We start from the raw sequence: 25,716 nt of genomic DNA, 5'->3' as shown, positions 1-25,716 counted from the left end.
GTCTCTTTAACTAGTTTGTTGTTTGGGCCAAGCCTAACCATTTGTGTATCATGCCATTTCTAAACGTACCTTGGTAGACAAGTGGTTTAAGCAGAACTCCAGCCTTACCTATAGTCTTGCATAAAGAGTAACCACTTACAAACCACCTGCCATCGTTATACATTGGTACTTTGAAAAGGGATGTCGTCGTTGTGGCAGCAGCTAGCTGCCATAACCACGCTATCCTCTTCTTCATTGGGCGATCCGCTTTCAAATAAAAGTGGTCTCTGTAGCGGATTTGCCGCAAGATCACTTTTATCGGTGGCGGGAGTGGACAGTCATTCCCCTCCCCCTTTGGTTATGCCCTGTACACACGGTCTGAAATTTTGACGGAAAAGGTCAGTTTGGATTATATTGTCGGAAAATCCGATCATGTGTGGGCTCTATTGTACTTTTTCTGCCGGATCTCAAATTTTCTGACAAAAAAATCCAATCTGACTTTTTCCGATCGTTTTGTAGAGAATTACGATTGGACAAAGTGCCACGAATGCTCAGATCAAATTACGAGACCAAAGCTATTGGCTACTAGCCTCAACGTCGCAACGAACGAACATCATTGTGTTCCGAACGATCAAATTTTCCGTCAACTTTGTCCGACCGTGTGTATGCAACACCAGTTTCGGACAAAATGCGTCCGAAAAAATCAGACGGATTTTGTGGTCAGAATGTCCAACCATGTGTACAGGGCATTCAAATCACCTCCCAGGGAACACAGTTAACCCCTCGAGCGCCCCCTAGCGTTGTCCCCTTCACTGCCAGTGACCTTTTTACAGAATCCATGCAATTTTATAGAATCGATCGCTGTATTCATGCCAATGGTCCCAAAAATGTGTCAAAATTGTCTGACGTGTCAGCCATAATGTTGCAGTCCCAATAAAAATCGCTGATTGCTGCCATTACTAGTAAAAAAAAAAATATTAATAAAAATGCCATAAAACTATCCCCTATTTTGTAGATGGTATAACTTTTGTGCAAACCAATCAATATACGCTTATTGCGATTTTCATTTTATTTTTTTATTTATTTTTTACCAAAAATATGTAGAAGAATACTTATCGGCCTAAACTGAGGAAAAAAAATGTTTTTTTAATATATTTTTTTGGGGATATTTATTATAGCAAAAAGTAAAAAATTTGTTTTTTTTTCAAAATTGTCGCTTTTTTTGTTTATAGCGCAAAAAATAAAAACCACAGAGGTGATCAAATAACACCAAAAGAAAGCTCTATTTGTGGGGAAAGAGCCACGTTGCGCAACCACGCAATTGTCAGTTAAACCGACACTGTGCAGAATTGCAAAAAGTGCTCTTGTCTTTGGCCAGCCAAATGGTCCGGGGCTTAAGTGATTAATAGATGGGAATTTGAAAAAAATGACTGAAGTTCCACTTTAAGACAGGACCACAATAATCTTTTTCCTCTCCTTTCATTCTAGTTCATTGAGGGCACAAATGATTCAGAGACAATTGTGTTATATGGAAAGATTTGGACAATGGCAAACATACAAAATAGTGACCAGCCTAGCATTACACACTCGGTTCTCGCTCTGTCGCGATGAATCGCGGGAGCCTGGAGGTTATCGCGCATGCCAGGCACTTGCATCGGCTGCGGGCACGCGCACCCCTAGTGGCCAAAAGGCGAAGCGATGTAAGGTAACCTCGCCCAGCCGAGCCATTCTGCCGCAGTTACACTACGGTGGCTGATCAGCAAGCGGTTAACTACCGTATTTATCGGCGTATAACTTAAAATCAGGGGAAAATCAAGGGTGCGTGTTATACGCCGATCCCCCACCGATCTGCGCTGTCTTTGGAGTGCCGCCGACATATGCCGAGCCGAGTGTACTGTGTACTCGGCTCCGCTCTCAGTCACGCCCAGTCCCGCCTCCTAGCCTTTGCGCCCCGCCATTGGCCCGGTGTTGTGTCCATCACAGGAGCCAGGACAAGGGGCGGGACGGGGGCGTTACTGCGAGCAGAGCCGAGTAGCCGAGTACACTCGGTTCGGTCTATGTCGGCAGCGGGAGGAGCAGAAGATCTTGGCGGCGGTAAATTTAAAACTAAACCATGCTGCAATTTTGAGGAAGGCTGCTGGGGGACAGTGCAAGGCTGCAGGGGGACAGTGGAAGGCTACATTGATGGGCATTTAAAATGTAAGGTTTTTTTTCCCTTAAACTTCCCTCCTAAACTTGAGGTGCGTGTTATACACAGGCACGTGTTATACGCCGATAAATACGGTAAATCTGAGCACAAAAACCAAAAACTCCATTTAATTTATTTTTAATATTGAAAACAAATGCACCCATTCATTCTCTGTGCTTTATTTTGTTGAGAAATCGCTTCGAAAAACACCCCTTAGCTAGTTGTGGCCATCTTCAGTAAGGCAGATGATTCATGTAATCTTTACTTTACTGTCTGCCCTTAGCTCAGGCATACACGGAGCAGGGTGTGCTTGGCTAAGAAAACCCCTCCTCCCAGATGGAAAAAAAAAAAATGCCCATGAAAACTCCTGAGATATATGGCATTTTGGCCTAGGCCAAAAACCAGGAAGCACCTGGCTAAATGTAAAATGTTAAATTGTATAATTTGAAAGCTTGTTACGCAGCAAGAATTGTGAGCTTTATTCTAAGCAAAACAATTGTGATTCTCATTTTTGCCAGAATCGTGCAGCTCTAAAAACAAGTAAACATCACATACCTTCATATCTGTTTACTAAGCCTAGTAGCATAGGGATTAAAAATGGTTAATGTTGATTGAGAGAGTAAAGTTCCACTTTAATAAAGCACTGGTGATTCCTTTTGACGAAGCGCCAGTATTTAAGGATCCCACAAATAAATGTTTAGAGATACTTTCTAAAACCTTGTTTTCTCTGGCAAGACCCTGCCTTGCAGCCTGCCATGGCTGTGATGTAATCTGTTAAACATTAGGGGAATGGACCAAACTCGTGAGAAGGGTTTCAGCTTCACTCTACACTGATCCTCTATCTGTGAAGTACTTACAGCTCATGCTGGCAGCCCTGAACTAATGTGTAGACTAGAGGCTGTCTCCCATCTTCTTTTCATTAGGAGTCGCCTATAAAATGTAGGTTCGTGGAGCAGGCATGTCCTTCAAGAGACAACATGGCTTTGGAGCTGACTTGGGCTCCCTCATCAAGAAGGTTACTTGGGGTAAGAGTACCCTTCATATACCCTAGCAGAAGAAGCCTATGCCTCAAGCTGTGGAGGACTCAAAGAAGAGTTCCCTTTGTTACTCCCAGGCTTCAGCTTCTAAGGCTTAACCTAAGGTGGGAACCTAGTTTCATTATAAACTTGGGACCCCAAAGTCCTCCACACCTACAGACAAGTTCTCTGACATTAAGGGATGCCCCCTGTTTATTAGCCTTTGTAAACACCTGGATAGATAGCATCTCAAATGCCTGGGTGTACAGGAGAGTTTCCACAGGCTTCAAGCTAGAGTTCTGCTACCAGCTCTCTCAATGTTTAATGTCTTTCTATGCCACAGCACTGATTAGCAGACCTTCATGCAGCACTTGTGGGTCTTCTGGAGCCAGGCGTTATTGCTAAAGGTCATGTGGCAGAAAGGAACCCTTTTGAAGCTTCAAAACCAAAAGGGCAACATCTTGAATCTCTCGGGCCTAAATGTCTTCATTCAAGCCCAACAACTCTGCATGCAATTCACCAGGTCTCTTATAGCCACCCTCCATCAGGGAGACATTCTGGCCTCTGTAGACATCAAGAACACATACTTGTGTGTTCCTGTTTCCCAAGCACTTCAGTGGTTCCTTTTCTTTGCTGTGGGTCCCTGATACTTTCCATTTGTAACCCTTTCTTTCAGCCTGATTTGTGCACTCCTTGTGTTCACGAGGTTCTAACCCATGTTCTTGTCTTATGCTTCCAGGGCATCCCTTGTTGGCTATTTAGATGCCATTTTTTGAGTAAGCAGTTGGTGCAAGTTTTTAATGACAAGAAAGCAAGGACAGTTCAGACCTTTGAAAAGGTTAGGTTGGATCCTGGACCTACATAAAACTGCATTGGAGTCAGCTCATTGTTGGAATATCTGAGTTTTATGCTAGACACAGCTAGAGGCAAAGTTTTCCTTCTACAGGAAAACCATCAGACTCTACACTGCCAGATTTAAGCTCTACAGTCCAGGAGTTGAGCGACTCTTCATTTCTAAATGTGAGTCCTGGGGTTGATAGTAGCCTCCTAAGAGACAATACTGTTTGTCCAGCTCCACAGTACACGCTTCAACTCATCATCTTATACTTCGGTTCAGTCTCTGGACAAACTGAATTGCTTGTTATTAAGGAGCATGGTATCTCTGCCCAGGTAGCTTAGGAATACAGTTCTGTATTTGGAAAGTCCATTCCTCTGATCTCTTAGGGGGTAGTGAATTAACATTCAAGGAGGTCAGATAACTAAAAAAAATTTTGGCTGAGGTCCGAATCACAAGTCTGTGCCATGAAAGATTTTACGCGTTTACTTTCCTTTTTTTGGTGCAAGCCCTGCTCTCTGGTGCTTTTCTTACTGTTTCCTCTACACACTCTAATGCTCTGTAAATGTCCCCAATAGTGTTCCCCCTTACATCAGGTGCCCCTACTACAGTAATTTATTACATTGGGTACTGACATCAGACTGCCCCCATAAATCAGGAGCCAGAATCAGAATACCCTCTTATATCAGGTGTCCCCATCAGCAAGCCCCCTTACATCAGTTATTCCCATCAGAGTGCCCTCTTACATCACGTTTCTTCATCAGAAGGCCCCCTTACATCTGGTGTCTCCCATCGGGGTGGCCCTTACATTATTTGTCCCCATCAGAGTGCCCCCTTATGTCAGGGCTTGACAAATTTGCTTGGAATCTAGGAGCCAGCTTAAAAAGTTAGGAGCCAGGTCGGTAACGGCGATCCGGACCTGTCCCTGGCCTGACATGGAGACGAGTGAGGGAAAGATAGCGCCGCAGCCCCCCCCCCCCCTTTTTTTCCTTAATTAAAATATATATATATTTTTTTTTTAGTTTTTACAAAAAAATATATATATATAATTAAATTAATAAATAAATTAATAATATATATATATATATATATATATATATATATATAATATAATGAGAAGCCATTTACCAGCCACCACACTCACCGTGTCACACTTCCTTCTCTTCACTTTGGGAAGGAAATGGGCGGGCAGTGAAAAACAGGCAGGGGAGCTTCACTCCATTAGGAATTAGCATTATTGGAATAGGGCGTAATATCTACATCCACCACAAGATGGCGCCAGACTACCGATAGATTTTAGAAGGCCGCAAAGCCGCGGCCTCAATTACTGGCCGGCGCGGCCCAAAGCAATTGCGCGGCGGAGTTCGGGGTCCAAATGGAGATGGGATACCCCAGCAGCGTTGCCCCAGTCGCCAGGACACGAATTCTAGGCGCAAATGCGACCAGGCGCCCGGGGTTTGTCGAGCCCTGCCTTATGTTATGTGCCATCATCAGAGTGCCCCTTTACATCAGGTGTCTCCATCATATCAAGTGTCCCCATCAGAGGTCCCCTTTACATCGGCTTCCCCCATCAGAGGGCCCCTTTACATCGGCTTCCCCCATCAGAGGACCCCTTTACATCGGCTTCCCCCATCAGAGGGCCCCTTTACATCGGCTTCCCCCATCAGAGGGCCCCTTTACATCGGCTTCCCCCATCAGAGGGCCCCTTTACATCGGCTTCCCCCATCAGAGGGCCCCTTTACATCGGCTTCCCCCATGGGAGTGTGCCTCTCTGCATCGGCTTCCCCCATGGGAGTGTGCCTCTCTGCATCGGCTTCCCCCATGGGAGTGTGCCTCTCTGCATCGGCTTCCCCCATGGGAGTGTGCCTCTCTGCATCGGCTTCCCCCATGGGAGTGTGCCTCTCTACATCAGGTGTCCCCATCAGCGTGCATCTTTAACATAAAATGTGCCCATCAGCGTGCCCCTTTAACAAAATGTGCCCATTAGTGTGCCCCTTATTTTATGCTAAGGGGCACTCTGTTGGGTACATTTATGTTAAAGAGCATGCTAATAAGCACATTTTGTTGTGCCCATCAGAGTGCCCCTTAACATAAAATGTGCCCATCAGAGTGCCCCTTAACATAAAATGTGCCCATCAGAGTGCCCCTTAACATAAAATGTGCCCATCAGAGTGCCCCTTAACATAAAATGTGCCCATCAGAGTGCCCCTTAACATTAAATGTGCCCATCATAAGGGGCATGCTGATTGGCACATTTTATGTTATGGGGCATTCTGATGGACATATTTCATGTTAAGGGGCACTCTGAAGAGCACATTTTATGTTAAGGGGCACGCTGATGGGCACAATTAAATATGCCCATCAGTGTGCCCCTTAACATAACATGTGCCCGTCAGAGTACCCCTTATGTTTCAATATTTTTTATTAAAGGTTTTCAGTACAATACAAACAAAAGTCTCATTAATGCGGTAAAGTATTACATCTAGCACAATGCACAATGGGGTAATGCACCGGTCAGTTCCTCAGACATGCTGGCGGCGGCGAAATAGGTTCCATAACTAAAAACCCCGGATCACACAGGATCCCATCTGCCGAAGCTGTTACCTCTTGAGTGTTATAAATATCCAATCGTGCAGCTAGCACCGCTAAATGAGAGATTTAAAGAAAACAAAGAACAGTAAGGAAGAGAGGAAAGACCCAATAGCAGGGGAAGAGAAAAGAATAGAGAATAGAAAAAAGTGGAGAAAAAGGGGGAATGGGGGAGAGCTGGGGGGGAGAGCTGGGAGGGAGGGGGGGGGAGCCGTAGTCCTGGATCCTCAAATTCTTGCTACCATGGTAGCGTTAAACAGCATGCGTCCCGGGATCATTAGTTAGATAGACAATCCATGGATCCCATATTCTTTAGAACATTTTCATCCTGTCTTGAGACAGTGCAGATAACCGTTCGTTTAGCATTAACCATGACATTTTATGTTTAAGCTGGGCTATCGGTAGTGCGGCTGATCTCCAGTTACGAGCTATGGTGATCTTAGCTGAAATAAATAGAAAGGTAAGGAGCCTCTGCTGAGGCCTGGAAGCCCCTGCCGCTGTGCCCCCCAAGAGGGCCAGCTTAGGTGATTTTCTCAGGTTCAGTCCTGTGATTGTGTAGACAAAATTAAACACTCTAATCCAAAACCTTCTGACCTTCGGGCATGACCACCAAATATGGTAGGTGGTCCCCACCTGGCCGCATCCCCTAAAACAATGGGACGTAGCTCCCGGAACAAAAGCGGCCAATCTGGCTGGGACCATGTACCACCTCAACAATACCTTGTAATTGGCCTCTATCACCGATGTGTTGGTGAGAGAGCGATATGCCGTCTCAGAGAGCTTGCACCAGTCATCTAATTCAAAGGATTCCTGAAGGTCCCGCTCCCACTGGATCATATAACTCAACTTCTTCCCTGGACCTCTAAGTATTGTGTAGATGGCTGATAAATGGCCTCTAATTTTCTTCCAATAATTTTTATTGAAGTTATATTTTTTCCATCAATAACAAGGGTTCACTTCTATACATATTTAGTGCACTTTCATAGTACAGTTGTGAATCTCAGATCCGTACGAGAGAAGCCATAAGTATTCATATTATAACACACATCAACAAACTGGCAAATTATAGAACAACCAACCTTCACCTGCCAGGACTATTCATTGAATATCAGAATCAGATATTAACAAAAGCCTTTGTGGCTTACCATAGAAAATTGTCGTGAGGTGGAGATCAGTTTAGCCAGATCTGAATTGTAGTAATCATGTAATAGTGAACGCTTGCTGTTGTAGACGCTCCATAAAGTCCACTTTTACACATTTGAAATCCAAACTATGGGAGCAAAGTGGCCCTTTTCGTAAAAGATAGAGTAAAAGAAGAAAAGAAACAAAGGAGAAAAGAAAAGAAAAAAAGTAGAGCGGAAGAAGAAGGGAAAAGAAAAAGGGAGTAAAAGGGGGAAAAAGAGAGAGTGTATAGACGATCCCCACGCTCCAGCCCACTAATCCCCCCCCCCCCCTCACGGTGAATGAAGATATTTAACCCAGGGATTCCATGTCTTTTCAAATCGGTTTTGTTGGTCTCGGAGAATACTAGTCAATTTTTCATTAATCATGATCCAGGAAATTTTATTTTTGACGAGCGCCAGGTTTATTTGAGGAGTTTTCCATGCACGCGCTATGGCAATCCTAGCTGCCAAAAAAATGTAAGAAATGAGGGATCTGAGGTGTTTAGACAGGTTACTTGAGAGGTCAGAAAATAGCACTGTTTTAACATTTTTAGGTATATTCACTCCGGTCACCGAATACACCAAATTAAAAATTCTTATCCAGAATCTATTAACTTTTGGACAGGACCACCATATGTGGAACATTATTCCCTCTTGACCGCACCCTCTGAAGCAGAGGGGCGAAGCCTCTGGGTGTATTTTGGCTATCCGCGCTGGAACCAGATACCAACGCGACAGTACTTTATAACCGGCCTCCACAAGGGAGGTGTTCAAAATTCCCCTGTGCACCCCGGCTGACCACTTGGACCAAACATCCCCGTCAATCGTCTCCCCCAAGTCCGCTTCCCAAGCTGTTTGATAAGGAAGCTTAGAGTTTCGGACTGTTAGCAAGGCGTACAACTCTGAGATGCTTCCCCGTGCCCCAGGTGCTTTAAGGCATTTATTTTCATAAAGTGTTCTAGCGTTAATATCTCCCTGACTTTGACCAAGTGATTGAATATAGTGAATAATTTGAGAGAATCGAAATGTCTCCGTCAAAGGCATTTCAAGGGTGTCCCGAAAATAAGAAAGTTTTTTGATGCCTCTATGGTCTATGAAATGTGCTATCCTGAACAGGCCTTTATTGGTCCACCAAGAAAACAGTTGCGGGTGTTGCCCTGGGGGAAAGTGCGGATTACCAAAAATAGGAGCCACTGGGATATGCGGTGACCGTAAAGGGTATATTTTGCACATCCTATTCCATAGGTCCAAAGAGTGGGAGAGGGAAGGGCTCAGGATGGCCCTACGCTCTCTAGAAGGTAACCAAATGGCCTCTAATTTTGTCATATTGCATACTCAACTGCTCCATGGGAGTCAGGGACCCCAGGTCTCCCCTACGGGTCATACTCTGTACGAAATGTCGTAATTGGGCACATCGAAACTTCTCCGAAGACGGCATATCAAATTTTTCTGTTAGAGCTTGTTCAGAAAGTATACCCCTATGGTCACATAGGTCAGCAATGCGCAATAGCCCTTTATTTGTTCACCAGCTGAACAGTGGAGGAGAGAGGCCCGGGGTGAACAGAGTACCCCTTAACATTAAATATGCCCATCAGTGTTTCCCTTAACATAAAATATACCTATCAGAATGACCCTTATTTTATGTTAAGGGGCACACTGATGGGCACAATTTATGTTTTGTTGTGCCCATCAGAGTAAACCTTATATTAAATGTGGTCATCAGCGTGCCCCTGTAAACACCCCACATACCTTGTGGCAGGCAGGGAACAGGAGGTAACAAGAGCTGCGTCGGGAGCCTTCCTGAAAGGACGTGCATAGCACTCCATACCTCGCGGCTCTCACTCAGCTATCACATCTGTGATAACAAACAGGAGGGGGGTGTGAATGACACGTCACAGCTTGCCTCACGGCTCTGGCCAGGAGCCTTGAGATGGTAAGCAGCGGGGGGCCGGGCCCACATGCAAGGCCATTGGTTGCAGGGCGCCCGCTGTCCCAGCAACCAATGACTGCTGAGTGGAGCAGTGGGGATGTGGCACTGTACACTGGTGGCGTGATGGTCTGGACAGGAGCGTTGCTCGGTCCATGTTCCGTTTTTTTCTGTTAAAAAATAAAAATAAAAAAATAAAAGTATATTTAGACAATTCAGCATTACAAAACTATCAGCATTAGTAAAACAGCAGTATACAGGTCAAAGGCTACAATAAATCGGCTTCCTGGAAAGAAAATTCCTCCCTGCCCCATCTCGCATCATCCAACCCGGATATATCAAATCACATCTTATCCTTGGTAAGCAGTCCTATCCACCATCAATGTGTCACATCCCCTACCCTTGAACAAAGCAGTTAGGTAAGGACGGATGGAGTGGCAGAATTGGAGGGCGGGGAGGGGAGGAAGGAGGGAACAAATGAGGGTGATCCATCTGTCGGTGCATAATAAAGATCTCAGAGTTTAACCACAAGCATCTATCCAGGTGGACCATACCTTATCAAATTTCCCCGGGCATTGTCTGCTTTCATAGGTGATCTATACAGGGGCAGCACTGAGTTAACTAAGCTTAGCCAGGAGGCATGAGTAGGAGGCTCCACCGACTTACATTTTAAAAGTATTTCCCTTCTGGTGTAGAACAGGGAGAAGGTCATGCATAGCTTAATGTATCTATCCCCTTCTATCTCTTCTGTGTGCCTCAATAAATGAACCTGAGGATCTAACTGTACCCTCGCCCCCCACACAGTTTACTCAGTGTAGAGGCTGTGCAGGACCAGACCATATGCCATATTCTTTGGTTACATCTTTGACAAGTCGGGTTGCATTAAGGGTACATGTGGGCCAATTTCTGTTGAGTATAGTAAGCCCTGTAGAGAAACTTAAGTTGTATAAATCTGTCTTTAGCAGCTATCAAAGAAGGAATGAATGTGGAAATCTTCCTATTCCTCTTCCCCTGGGGATGGAATATCTGTCCCCCATTTATCCCAAGATCTAGTCAGTTTGGCAATGTGAGCAACCATCAAGTATAAGTACAGAGAGGAGAGGGGCCTCCCCATCACGCAGGAGGTCAAGAGTCGCTCAATAGAGTCTGACTCAAGGACTAATGGTTCTGTAAGCTGAGCCCCAAAGGCATGTCACAACTGCCAATATCCAAGTTCAAAAGGGCCAGGTATTGAATACAGTTGTCTCTGTTCCTGAAAAGACATGAGTCTGCCATTCAATATTATGTGTTTCAAAGTGGTGATCCCCCCTTTTGCCCACAATGAAGGATCTGGGATGCTATTCAGGTGAGGTAGCATAGGATTACCCCAACAAAGCATATGTGGAGAAACATGAGCAGGTCTCATATAAACTATCCTAGTGGCCTGCCAAACCTTGACCATAGATCTAATGGAGGGATTGGCTTTAGTCCACGGAATGGCAGGTTACTCAAAGCTGCTTAAGAACACAGAATGGACTCTTCCAATGTGACCGCTGGCTTTTGTCTGGGATGGGAGAACCACCATCTCACAATGACAAGAACGGCTGCCCACTAGTGTAGTTGGAAGTTTGGGAGCGCCAGACCACCTAGAGGAAGATATAAAAGCTGCCTTGCCACTCTGGGGGTTCTCCCAGCCCAGACTAAGGCAATCAGTAACCCCTCTAACCGCCTGAAGAAAGCCTTAGGGAAATGTGATGGGGTTTTCTGGAAGAAGTACAGGAATTTTGGTAGGTATGTGTAAAGGCTGACCGCAGGGTAAGCCTGTATTTGTAGGAGGAGTCAGGCTGCATAAAGCCTGCCCTCCTCTGCCTCCTTCTCGTTGGACGTCGGGTCTCGTGTGGCTGACGTCACTTCCGGCGGGTCGGAGGAGGATGTCATTCTGTTGCTCTGGCGCACATGGACGGGGGTGCTTGTGGCCCCCCGCCGGCTCCGTTTATGGGCATCTGTGGGTGGGGGGAGTTCTCCCGCCGGCAGCTGCTGTCTGCACGGGGGAGCCTTCCTCCTGCCTACAACTATGCAAACGACGCTGCGGTGGTGCGTTTGCTACTACAGCGCCGATTCTCCTGGCAGGGGGAGGGGGAGGTTTTTGGCTGCGCCGGCTCCCCCTCCCCCCCTTACATATGCAGTGCACCCGCCCGCCCCTCCTCCCGTTGTTCACACCAGGGGGAGGGGGGTGTTTGGCCGCCGTCCGCTCCTCTCCTCGGGCTGTTTCCGGCTCCAGAGGGTGCTGCCCGTCCGCTCCTCCCGGTGTTCACGCCGGGGGGAGGGGGGTGTTCGGCCGCCCGTCTGTTTCTCTCCTCGGGCTGATCCGGCGCCATGAGGGGACTGCCGCTCCTCCCGGTGTTCACGCCAGGGGGAGGGAGTGTTTGGCTGCCCGTCCGCTCCTCTCCTTAAAAAAAAAAAAATAATTTATTTTTCTGCAAGTGCTTGTCCACTGGGGGGTTTGCACCCGCCGATTCTCCTGGCGGGGGGAGGGGGAGGTATTCGGCCGTGCCGGCTCCCCCCCCCCCCTCACATACGCAGTGCACCCGCTGTCTCTCCTGGGGGGGAGGGGGAGGTGATCGGCCACCTCTCCCGGGCCAGATCCGGCTGCAGGGGTGGGGGGGGCATCTGCATGCTCATCCAACTCCATGAGGGAGCCGCCGGCTGGTGCATTCAGTTCTGGTAGGGGGGGCTCCACGAGGGGGACACGCCGTTCTCCCGCTGGGAGAGGGGGGGGGGGTTTCGGCTGCCATCAACTTCCCTGTCCTGGCTCCACGTGGGGGAGCCCGCTCGCCCGCTTCTCCCGCTGTTCCGCCGGGAGAAGGGGGGGTGGGTTTGGCTGCCATCCGCTCCTCTGTCCTGGGGGGGGGTTTGGCTCCACGAGGGGGCCACCCACTTCTCCTGGTTTCCGCCGGGATGGGGGTGGGGGGTTCTTTCGGCTGCCGTCAGCTCCCCTGTCCAGGGTAGATCAAGCTCCACTTGGGGGCCACCCGCCTGTTTCTCCCGGTGTTCCGCCGGAAAAGGGGGGGTTTCGGCTGGCCACCGGCTCCCACTCTCCCCTCGCATCTTCTTGTCCACTCTAGTGCAGGGAGACTGTGTGTTTTTTGCACACACTTTGCCCACGGGGGGTGGTGAGTGAGTGTATGTTCGATGGGACAGAGAAAGCAGAGCATAAAAAAAAAATCTTGCACCACGCTGGAAGCTTTTCAGTGCCGGGGGGGGGGGGGGGGGGGTGGGGTGTTCATGCCCTTTGACATTCCCCACATTTTGTCATATCAGACAGCAATAGGAAAAAAAAAAAAAACCTGACTATGGTTCTATCTTTTCCCTCCAGCCGCACCGCCTGAGCTCGATCTCTGATATTGGGGCAGCTGGGGGGGGGGATCCCAGGGACAGGTCTGCTCTTGTCAATGAGGATCAGTAAGTGCGAGACTCAGCCTCACCGCCTGAGCTCCACGTGGCGTGCCCCGCCTGAGCTCCACGTGGCGTGCCCTTCCCCCGCCTGAGCTCCACGTGGCGTGCCCTTCCCCCGCCTGAGCTCCACGTGGCGTGCCCTTCCCCCGCCTGAGCTCCACGTGGCGTGCCCTTCCCCCGCCTGAGCTCCACGTGGCGTGCCCTTCCCCCGCCTGAGCTCCACGTGGCGTGCCCTTCCCCCGCCTGAGCTCCACGTGGCGTGCCCTTCCCCCGCCTGAGCTCCACGTGGCGTGCCCTTCCCCCGCTTGAGCTCCACGTGGCGTGCCCTTCCCCCGCCTGAGCTCCACGTGGCGTGCCCCCGCCCGAGCTCCACGTGGCGTGCCCCCGCTCGAGCGCAATGTGGCGTGTGTTCATGCATTTTGCGTTTCACGCGTTTGGCGTTTCATGCGTTTGGTGTTTCATGCATGTTGCAATGCATGCATTTGGCGTTCTCATGCAGTTATGTCCTTGTTTCATTTTCCGTTCTCATGCACTCATGTCCTCGTTTCATTTTACGTTCTCATGCAATCATGTTCTCGTTTCGTTTTACGTTTTCATGCATTTTATGTTCTCGTTTCGTTTTACGTTCTTGTGCGATCATGTATCATTCGATTTGACGTTCTCATGCTTTGTTTTCACGCACGGTTCTCACTCGTTTTACGGTTGCACTTGCAATTGCCGTTTCATGCATTTTGCGTTTTGCGTTTCATACGTTTTGCGTTTCATGCATTTTGCGTTCTCATGCAGTTATGTCCTTGTTTCATTTTTACGTTCTCATGCACTCATGTCCCGTTTCATTTTACGTTCTCATGCACTCATGTCCTCTTTTCGTTTGCGTTCTCATGCAATCATGTTCTCGTTTCGTTTTACGTTTTCATGCAATTATGTATCATTCGATTTGACGTTCTCATGCTTTGTTTCACGCACGGTTCTCACTCGTTTTACGGTTTCACATGCAATTGCCGTTTCTCATGCAATTCAGTTTATGCAATTCACGGTTTCCATGCGGTTGGTGTTTCAGGAAGTTACAATTCTTACGCAATTTTGTTTTTGTGCGATTTAGGTCTCTCGGGATTTACTTATGAAGTTGGTGTTTCTCATATTTTTAATTATTTTCCATGCAATTTTAGGGTTTCTCATACAAATTGCGTTCTCGTGCGTTTTTGCTGGCAGTCGACTTACAGTTCTTACGCTCTTATGGTTCTCATGAATTTATGGTTATCATGCAATTCACGTTTCAGAGGTAATGTTCATGGCTATTATTTACGTGATGAAACGTCAGAAACAAGGGAAACGCAAGAAGTTGCATCACGTAAATAATAGCCATGAACATTACCTCTGAAACGTGAATTGCATGATAACCATAAATTCATGAGAACCATAAGAGCGTAAGAACTGTAAGTCGACTGCCAGCAAAAACGCACGAGAACGCAATTTGTATGAGAAACCCTAAAATTGCATGGAAAATAATTAAAAAGGTTTTTCTAGCATTTTCCGGCGTATTTCCATGGTTTTGACGTATTCACGTGTTTTCTTACGCGTTGTCCTGTGTTTCCTTCCGTATTGCCCATGTGCCGCACGTTTCATGTCTTATGCCTTTCATGTCTTTACCCTTGTGTAATTTCATGATTCTCAGGCATTTTACGTTCCTCATGCTTGTTAGTGGCGGATGTATTGTACGTGTCTGATGCTATTTGCATGTCTCATGCATTTTCTCGCGTTTCCCATGTTTCTTTTGTTTTTTCTCGTGTTTTCTTGCCTCTTCTCGTGTTTCTTACATATTCCTATTTGCCGCACGTTTCGTGTCTTATGCTTTTCTTTTCTCTTGTGTACCCCCCAGGGTTTTCTCTTGTGTACCCCCCAGGGTTTTCTCTTGTGTTTTTATTGATTTGCGTTTCTCATGCAACCTGTATTTCCTAGGCAGGTCGTGTTTTATTAGCAGCCGCAGTTCTTATGCCGCTCACGGTGATCAGTTCACGCTACTCATGTTTTCGTTCAGTCACGTTTCCTTATCGCAGGTTTCGTTCTTGTCACAGGTATTTTTTGTCTGATCACGATTCTCTCGCTAGTTGTGTTCCTGATCAGTTGGGTGCCATTCCTCACTTTTTATTTTAATTTCCTAGCTGCGTCCGGCCAGGAGTTGCCCTGGGATATGGAAAGTTTGGTTAGTCAGTTTTCACTGATCCACAGTTTCTACTGGCTCAGGGACTTTCGTGGATCACGGGGCCCGGGCCAGTATCTGTAGGCTCGGGTCTCAGAAGCAGGTTCCAGTAACGCACTTTCTTTTCAGTTCCAGTTGTGGTAGTTTGGTTTTCCATTTGGTTGGCACTGCAGCCTTGATCATTGGGTTTTGTTTTAAATTCCAGGAAGGCCCATGACACTGCTTGGCATGTTTCCAGGTTAGGTTTCCAGTCCTGTTGGTGAAACATCTAGTTCCTTTTTGCTTTTCTGTTTTGTTTTAGTTTCCTTTTTTGCCTCCTCCAGCTTGTATCAGCCTTCAGCACTTTCTGGGCGTATCCAGTTAAGTCTCAGCATTTCATGCTGAATGATCTGTCAGGTTGTTTTATTTTCTGCTTTTCCGTTTGAAGCCATCCAGGTCTCTAGCGGTGGGGACTCCCTGCTGTGCTTAGCTGACTTTCCATTGTGGGTTCATTTTATGACGTTCACGTACTCTTAGGTTTTATCTTGCGTGGGTCGCTGGGTTGGGGCTCAAGGGGGTGCTATAGCTGGCTTTGTGGTTCCTGAAGCCAGGGGAGGGGCTACTGCCTTTCTTAGCGTTTCCTTCTCTGCGGCAAAGGCATAACTCATTTGCCGCCACTCCAGGTTAGACGTTATTCACTGGGTCATCTGGTTTGTTGAGCTTTCTTCCTACTGTTTTATTTTTTGCCCCCTTTTAGGCATACTGACCACGTGACCTTTGGCACACTTCAGGTCTTTGTTTCCTTGTTGCTCTTTGTTCCTTTCCTCACCATCCACAGAGTGACTCTGAGTACAAGTGTAAAGGCTGACCGCAGGGTAAGCCTGTATTTGTAGGAGGAGTCAGGCTGCATAAAGCCTGCCCTCCTCTGCCTCCTTCTCGTTGGACGTCGGGTCTCGTGTCCCACCCACCCATCCCCTTTTTCTTTTAATTTCATTCTTTACATTTCATATTTGGGTATGCCCCCTTTTAGGCATACTGACCACGTGACCTTTGGCACACTTCAGGTCTTTGTTTCCTTGTTGCTCTTTGTTCCTTTCCTCACCATCCACAGAGTGACTCTGAGTACAAATAATTAACAGGTTTAACTTGCCTACAGGTGTCAGAGCGAGAGAACGCCAGGCCGCACGCTTAGCCATCAGTTGTGACATAAGGGGCATAATGGTTTTTATTTCTATGTAATCTTCTCCTCTGCCACTAACCCTGATACCTAGGTAAGTGAACTTGCCTACCCGCTTCAGAAGTGTATGCGTATCCAAGCAAGGAACCAAGGGGTGTAGCAGAAGCAATACAGATTTGTCCCAATTAATGCATATGCCTGAGTAGCAACCAAACTGATTAAATAGGGTTATGCAGTTTGAAGGTATGACAAAGCATCTGCCAGGTAAAGTCATCCGCATATAGGGAGAGTTTTTCCTCAATCAGGCTCACCACTATACCCTGAACCTTCTTTTCTGCTCTGATCAGTATAGCGAGAGGTTCCATTGCCAGGACGAACAATCCCGGGGCAAGGGGGCACCCCTGACATGTTCCCCGACCCAGAGTGAACACCTCTGAGAGGCAACCATTAGTGTGGATCCTGGGTTGGCATATAACATTCGCAGCCACAACATAAACCGGGGGCCCAAAACTAGAGAGTACTTTCCACAGGTAGCCCAACTCAACGAAGTCGAAAGCCTTCTCCGCATCCCTGTCAGGGTTAACTGCCCAATAGCCAGCCAGTCCAGCCTTAAATTGAGTGTCCGCTGCTGTGTCCAGGACCCAGAACCTCGAGAGCCTCCACAATCTGTCTGAAGGGGCAAGAGAGAGATCCAGGCTCAGAAACAACGGTTCATGATCCGAAATGCCCCATGGCAATATTTTAATGTCCATGACTCTGGGCAGGACAGGCTTCCCTGCGAAAACCAAGTCCATATGGGAGAAAGTCCTGTAGGACACAGAGTGACATGTGAAAGCCCGGGACTAAGAATGTCTTCACCTCCATATGTCCGTCAAGCCGTTGGTTTCCGTCCAGGCAGCCAGCCCTGAACAAGAAGGACCTGCAGCCATTAGCCTGTTCATACCCTAGTCAGGAACCAAATTAGTTGCCCAAAATGACAACGTTATCAGAGGCGAACTTGCCATTTTGGTGGTTGTTTGATTCAACAACAGTAGGGATGCTGGTGGTGGCAGCTATAATCCAACAATAGTCCACGTTTAAGAGTGTATGCTGGCATTAATAATTACATATCTACTGTGCGGGTCCAGGGCCAGGTCCAGAAGCCTGAAGGGGAGTGTTTTGAGCACCAGTACACTAACACCCCTTGCAAAGCTGGAGTAGGTGGAGTGGTAGCCCACCAATGGCATTTTGAGGGCGAGAATCCTGCTACATATCAGGTGGGTTTCCTGGAGTAAACATACAGTATGTGCGGGTTATATGACTTGATAAACTGGAACACCAAGGATCGTTTGGTGGGAGAGTTCAGACCCCTGGTGTTCCATGACAGAATATTAAGAGAAGACATGGGTACTAGAGGAAACTTGGGGATTAGGATCATGAAATGTCATGGCCACTGGACTGAGCTGCCGGACCCAGTAGGAACATAAGAAGAGTCTGTGCAATGCTAAAACATCAAGTACACTAACATTGAAGCATAACCATACATAACTAAAAAACGGTCACAACGCTTATAAACAGCTTAGCCCTGGTAGGGCAATAACTCCCCATCCCACCTGTCCCCTTGAAACAGAGGAGGGTCTCCAACCCAAAATCCAAATCAGCAAACCGGCTGCGAAGGGGGGATCCGTGCCAGTAGCGAGCTTCACCTTCTGGAAAGTGTCTGGGGGGGTTCAAACAAGCCGATCAATTCTTAGCTCCATGGCTTTCGCTGGGACAATTAGTGAGCTGAAGGGGGCAGGAGTCAATCAGGGAAAAGTAGTCACAGGATTCCCCCTCCAGTAGCAGAAAATTGCTATCCAGAGCGTTATGTGCAGCTTAAGAGTAACCATCCAATCGCCACTCATTAAGAAAGGAAACTTCATAGGTCAGATTTCCTGACAATGTCAGGGGCACGTACTTATGTTATTGCAAAATTTTTAACACAGCACAAAGGTGCAAAATAGCCCATATGACAGCCAGCAGCCCCATTCATATAATCCCCTCAGGCTCACCACTGCATTCTCCTAAGCTCCAGAGCAGTGTTTCTCAACTCCAGTCCTCAAGGCGCCCCAACAGGTCAAGTTTTCAGGCCTACTATTATTTTGCACAGGTGATTTGATCAGTTTCCCTGCCTTAGCAATTACTACAGCCGTTTCATCTGAGGGAAATCCTGAAAACATGACCTGTTGGGGCGCCTTGAGGACTGGAGTTAAGAAACACTGCTCAAGAGAACCGCGCAGGAGTAAGAAATAAAACGAAATAGAGGAGAGGCCCAAGGATCACTGATCAGGGCAAGGGCCTTGTCTGGGGGCACAGGGGTGAAACACCGTAGGCACAATGGGCTTGAAAGAGACATCCAACCAGGCCACGGCGTGCGATAGAGTTAGGCCCCATAGCCTGGCTTCAGACAGGAATCAAAAGGCATCAACAGAACATAAAGGGCAAAGACAAGTAGAACTCACGATTCCACAATATCTGTGGATCAGCGAACATGTGCCACGGACTCCAGCCAAACAGACGCCTCTCTCGATGTGTTGAAGAATTGGGTTGATTTGCCATCTTAAACTCCCAGACGTGCAGGGAATAAGACACCATACCGGATATTTTGGGCCCTCATCGATGCCTTCACTTGGTCGAATGATTTCCGGAGATTCTGTGTCTCCACCGAGTAATCGGGAATATCAGTAGTTTGTTGTTCTGGAAACGGAGTTCCCCTAAAGCCCAAGAGGCACAGAGAATTTAATCTCTGTCCCAAAAGTTAAGTACCGAAGAATGAAGGGTTGTATACCTTTCCCTTTAGGAGACACTAGGCAAAGTTGTAACACAACACTCGGAGCTTTCAGTTCCGCCCAGGGGGCGGTCCCCTAGGTATCAACCCTCCACCCTGCCTTGCAGTAATCCGTTTTATTTTGCCTAGTGAAGGAGACAGACCTAGGAACCCTGTGGGTCCATAGGTCTGTGTTTTTGAATGATCCTGTGATCTTCTATCAACAGCCGGCTGGGTGACAGGCTGGTTAACTTATCCTTGTAGTCTCCCCAGTCCGTCCATCGAACGTGTGCAGGTCGCAGATACGGCTCGGCAGGCCACGACGAAACCTTGGCTCCAGAGGTGGTCGGTGAGCTTTTATGCTCCGGGGCATACATATGACCGGGCTACTGATGTCTGGATCACAGTATGCCGGGCCAGCAGCTACCCTGTAACTGTTCAGTGAGTAGATCTGCCATGGAATGTCTCCCAGCTTTTCAGGACTGGCAAGTACAGCTCTCCCTGATTCGGTGGGACTGAGCAGCGGGGCATTCCCTGGGAGGTCCATTCGGGGGTCCCCTCACCTCCCTCTCCTCTCTCCCTCGTCCCTATCTTCCCTCTCTCCCCCCTCCGGGGGAAATGCTGCATGTGGCTGCTGAGCGGTGTGTGTGACTATACAGGGGCTCCGTGGGCTCTCGCCTGATATGGGGGGGGGGGGGGGCTGGCTGATAGTAGTGGTCCTGGGTCCTGTGTGGTGTCCCCTGGAAGGTGCCTGTGAGGGTCTGCTGTGGCTTTGCAGAGTTTTTTTTTTTCTACCTCATGGCGATGTTTGGCCGCCATTTTAGGCGTGGACAGAGAATGCTGACTGTCTGGGCTTCAGCGGCCATTTTCTATGTGATTCCTATTTAAGGCACTGGCGGCCATTCTCTGGGAGCCTGCCACTTTTTCAGTGTTCTTTGGCAGCAGCATGGCTCATGTGCTCTCACAGCCATTTTCCCTGCGTTTCCTGTCTGTGTACTGGATGCTGGGCGGCCATTTTATTTAAGCCTGAGCATTTTTTGCTGATCGTTTAGCGATCATTCTAGCGGTTATCACCAACTCAGTTTTGTTTTCCTTTGCACCTTGGCGCACTCAGGGACTACAGGCACCACTCGTGGACAGTGCAGATCTCCCCAGGGTGGTGAGCATGGCGGGAATGAGCCCCTCAGTCAGAGGCAGCAGGGAGGGTGGGACTGTCACTGTCCTAAGTCCCCTTCGGGTGACAGACAGAATAGGGTCAGCATGGCTTCAGAAACTAGTGTTTCTTCCCCCAAAATCCAGGCAATGGCAATCGGGTCCCTGCAGACTGCACAGTGCCCACGGACACCCTGATGGCGGTCCTCAATTCTTTTGTTGCTAGATGGAGGCGGTGCGTGGGAAGATGGGTGCAATAAGATGGCCCCCCGTCCCCCGTCCCCCCGTCCTCTGGGGAGAGCTCTGACACAGACACAGGCTCTGCAGAGGCTGCTTTGTCTTGTCCAGGACCGTTCGGACAGTGAGGATGAGTCCCTGTCCGGGTCCGTGTGCGACAAAACGCTTGTTGGAGCACTTATCACAGCTGTGCGTGATACCCTGAAGATTCAGGAGCCAGCAGGTCCCCCTGCTGATGTACCGGTCCCTTTTGGGTCCCGCAAGCCAGCATGTTCACCTATGGTGTTCCCGTATCTGACTTATTTTCAAGTTCACTTAACAGGGAGTGGGGTCGCATGCAACTGACCTTTTTGGTCCCCAGACACATGGCGGTGTGTTACCCTTTTGAGGAAAGCCTTCTCACAAGTGGTCGGCTCCTCCGGTCGTGGACCTCCATTATCCAGGTTAAATAAGTAACCATGATCCCGGTAGTGGGAACTCCTGCATTTAAGGATCCCGCGGACAGGAAGGCCGAGGCAGTGGCTCGTTCCTTGTTTATGGTTGGGGGGTCCACTGTGCGACCAGTACTGGCTTCCGCACTTGTGTCACAGACACTGACTGAGCGGGCAAAACTTTTGCACCACGAATTGGGAGAGCAACAGGCTTCTCCTGTCTGCGCAAAATTAGCAGACCAACTAGTGCAAGGCCTTAAGTACGTTGTGACGCGGCCCTAGATAACCTCCATCTGTATCTAGGGCTTCAGTGTCAGCTGTGGTGCTGAGGCGCCTGATTTGCCTAATATGCTTGTCTGTTGACCAGGCATCTAAAAAAGCCCTGACGGATCTTCCCCTCCTTGGCGACCGGCTCTTTGGATGGCACGCCATAGGCAAGGGCCCCTTTTTCCGTTCACTAACGGAGCTTCAGTATAACGTCCCCAGCCCGACAGGAAGACCACGGGCGGACAAAAACGTCCCTGGAACCGCAAGCCTAACAAGCCTGCGAGTATAAGTGCTACCGCATGAAGGTTTGTCCCCACCCATGTCTCGGGTGGGGGGGTCGCCTTCAGGAGTTTGCAGCCTGGTGGTCCCCTCAGTTTTAGACCAATGGACCTGCGATCTGATTTCCTTAGGCTACAAGATAGAGTTTCACTCTTGGTCACCAAACAGATTCTTCCTCTCCAGCATACCCGTATCCCCGGCTTGCCTGGAGGCCCTCTTGAGGGCAGTAAGGGACCTGCTGAGTCGCAGGGTGGTTGTACCGGTTCCGGAATCGGAGCGTTTCCAGAAATTCTACTCAAATATGCTTGTAGTTCCCAAGAAGGAAGGGGTATGTCCAATCTTGGACCTAAAAGCACTCTATCACTTAAAGTGCAGAGGTTCAGAATGGAATTAGTTCGCCCAGTAGTTGCTGCACTCCATCAAGGGTACTCCCTGGCGCCCTTGGACTTCCAGGATGCGTACCTGCACATACCCATATGCCTGTGACAGCAGAAGTTTCTGCGATTTGCAGTCGGGGAAACCCACTACCAGTTTGTGGCTCCCTTTTGGTCTGGCATCGGCCCTCCCGAGTCTTTACCAAGGTTTTGGCTCCGGTTTTGGCATTGCTACGGCAACGTGGGGTCGCGATCCTGCGATATCTAGACGATTTCCTCCTGAGAACATATTACGCCTCAGAATTAGAGGAGGATGTGGCGATCACCATGCAGACTCTGCGAGAATTTGGGTGGCTGTTGAACCTGAAGAACTTGGTGATTGTACCGACTCAGCGTTTGGAGTACCTAGGCTTGCTGCTAGACTCAATGGAAGCGAGAGTTTTTCTCCCTTCAGACAAGCTGCAGACTCTTAGATCCACGGTAAAACTGCGGATGAACTGCAGGTGGTCGTCGCTTTACTTTTGCATTCGAGTTCTGTAGCTCATGGTGGCCTCCTTTGGGGCTGTACCGTTTGCCCAGTTCTACACCAGAGTCCTGCAGAAGGAGATCTTGTCAAAATGGGACAGATCTCAGTTGTCCCTGGATCATCCGATTCAGGTGAGCCAGTCAGTGAATCACTGATCTGGTGGCTGAGGTCCCTGGTGATTAAGGCCGGAAAGTCGTTCCTACTTCTAAAGTGGACAGTGATCACACAGGACGCCAGCCTTTTCGGCTGGGGTGGGGTAATGGGGGTTCAGTCAGCTCAGGGCCTCTGGTTGACGGAAGAATCTAAGTTGCCAATCGATCTGCTCGAACTGAGAGCGATCAGGCTGTACCTCTCCACATGGTCAATGAGACTGCAAGGACGTCCGATCAGGATCCAGTCGGACAATGCCACTGCAGTGGCATACTTCAATCACCAAGGGGGGACGAGTAGCTCAGCCGCGGCACGGGAGGTTGCTCACCTACTTCGGTGGGCAGAGCGACATGTACTGGTTTTGTCGGCCATTTACATTCCCTGAGTGGAGAACTGGCAGGCGGACTGTCTGAGTCACCAGATGCTGGACCCAGGAGAATGGGCGTTGTAGCCAGAGATATTCAGGTTACTGTGCCTTACCACCAGACGTGGATCTTCTGGCCCCCCGTCCCCGCCCCCCGTCTCTGATCTATGCCTTTCCTCCACTGAAGGTGTTACCACATTTGATTCGCAGAGTGGAAGCCGAGGGGATCCCAGTAATACTGGTGGTCCCAGATTTGACTCAGCATCCCTGGTATGCAGACCTGGTGCATCTGGTGGTAGACGCTCTTTGGCAACCGCCATTATGAGAGGACCTTCTGTCTCAAGGTCCAATTCTCCATCCTGCTTTACCATCGCCTACTTTAACGGCACGGCTATTGAGAGCCAGGTGTTGAGGAGCCGGGGTCTGTCGGACTCAGTGATCCCGACTATGTTGAAAGCACGGAAATTTTTCTTCTCTGAAGATATCATCGTTCCTGGATGGCCTACATCTCCATGTGTGCGGAGAAAGGTTGCCATCCGCGCTCCTTTTTCCGTATCCAGGATCCTGCTGTTTTTTTCAGCAAGGAGTAGACCAGAAAATAGCGTTAAGCACTATTAAGGGGCAAAAATTTCAGCTTTGGCTGTCTTTTTTTTTCAGTGACCCTGGCATCTCACTCATAGTGAGTACCTTTGTTCAGGGGGTTCATCATGTAGTCCCTCCGGTGCGTCCACCGTTACCCCCATGGGATTTGAACCTGGTGTTATCGCCGCTTCAAGACCCGCTGCTTGAAAATATCAGGGAGTTTCCCCTTTTGACTCTTTCCCAGAAAGTGGTCTTTCTAGTGGCCATCACCTCGGCCAGGAGGGTTTTGGAACTGGTGGCCTTGTCTTGCAAGTCGCCTTATCTGGTTATCCATAAGGATAAGGTGGTGTTGCGTTCACAACCGTCCTTTCTACTGAAGGAGGTCTCGGCTTTTCACATTAATGAGGACATTGTGTTACCATCTCTCTGTCCTAGGCCAAAACACCCTATGGAGGTGGCCCTTCACGCTCCTGGACGTGGTTTGGGCCCTGAAAGTGTATTTGTATTTGTCTACCACTGATCCCTTTCGGAAGTCAGACTCGATGTTTGTCTCAGTAGCTGGTCCCAAGAAAGGCATAGCGGTCTCATCTGCCACCATTTCCAGGTGAATCAGACAGATTGTAGTACAGGCCTATGCCTTAAAGGGGCAGGTGCACCTCTTTCCAGTTACGGCCCATTCCACAAAGGCAGTCGGAACATCTTGGGCCTTCCGACACCAAGCGTCTGTCGCTCAGGTGTGTAAGACGGCGACCTGGTCGTCTGTCCACACGTTTACCAAGTTCTACAAGGTAGACGTCAGTGCATAGGCTGATGCCTGTTTTGGCCGCAAAGTTTTTGCAGGCGGCTGTATAGTTGCAATTGAATATGCAATATTTTTTAGTTTTTTCTAGTTTTTCGATAAAAACACAGTACCTTTTAAGAATGCACTGTTGCATTACTTCCGCAGTTGTTTTTTTTTTTTTTTTTTGTGCTGTTGTGGGTAGTCACTCCTGTTGAGGGTACCCTGATTTTGTAGTGGTTTTACTAGTTCCAACTTGCCATGGTGGATGAGGTTTTTATGCTGTTTTTTCCACCTCTCGTTTGGCACTGCTTGGGGACGTCCCAATGTTCTAAGAGAGGAGCTGTGTCGGTTGGTGAATATAAGAGAAAATAGGATTTTTTGTACGCCCCTCCTTTTATCTTTACGTTATACTGCTTGTTGACGTACTGATTACTGCAAGGCAGGGTGGAGGGTTGATACCTAGGGGACCACCCCCTGGGCGGAACTGAAAGTTCTGAGTGCTTTTTTACAACTCTGCCTAGTGTTTCCTAAAGGGAAAGGTATACAACCCAATGGTCTAAGAGAGGAGCTGTGTCGGTCGGTGAATTACAGAGAAAAGGATTTTATGGTGAGTACAAAAAATCCTATTTTTGCACTTACTGTTAAATCCTTTTTCTTGGGGCTCATTGAGGGATACTGTCCTCTCCTGTCAGGCTGGTCACTTTTCCTTGTTTGCCAGTGTCCAAATCTTCTGTGGGCAGCAGTATATCCAATTTGTTTCCGAATCCTATGTTCCTCAATGAAGTCAGAGAAAATAATTTTATGGTGCAGAAATCGTTTTTCTCCATACAAGGGGAGGGGCTTCTATACTTTTGGGATAACTGGGAAGAGTGTAACGGATAAGACCCCTTTCACACCACGCCGCCCATAGCGTGGGCGGTAAAACGCCGCTATTTTTAGCAGCGTTTTACCATCGGATTTGTGGCGCATTTCGGCCGCTAGCGGGGTGCTTTTACCCCCGCTAGCGGCCGAGAAAGGGTTAAAACCGGTAGCAATATGCCGCAATAGCATCGTTTTGCTATTCGTTTGGCGATTTCAATGGGGAGCAGCGGTGGAGGAGCGGTAAACACACCGCTCCAAAGAATTTGCTGGCTGGACTTTTCCTGACGTCCTGCCAGCGCACCGCTGCAGTGTGAAAGCCCTTGGGACTTTCACACTACAGACAATGGTGCAGCTGTTTTAGGGTGGATTGCAGGCACTATTTCTAACGCTATAGCGCCTGCAAAACGCCCTTGGTGTGAAAGGGGTCTAAAAGCAAAGC

The 25,716-nt window shown here is 48.5% G+C and overlaps 1 protein-coding gene across 3 annotated transcripts in view; it reads left to right on the top strand.

The window, feature by feature from the left end:
• ST7L (suppression of tumorigenicity 7 like) overlaps positions 1-25,716 on the top strand; it is a 266,896-nt gene that overhangs the window by 67,297 nt on the left and 173,883 nt on the right. The window lies entirely within an intron of this gene.

This window comes from Lithobates pipiens, unplaced genomic scaffold, assembly GCF_037356315.1.
Source record: "Lithobates pipiens isolate NorthernLeopardFrog02 unplaced genomic scaffold, aLitPip1_a1.2 Scaffold_16, whole genome shotgun sequence".
Taxonomy (NCBI): domain Eukaryota; kingdom Metazoa; phylum Chordata; class Amphibia; order Anura; family Ranidae; genus Lithobates; species Lithobates pipiens.
Note: the sequence above shows the minus strand (reverse complement) of the source record. Positions and strands in the feature narration are given on the sequence as shown.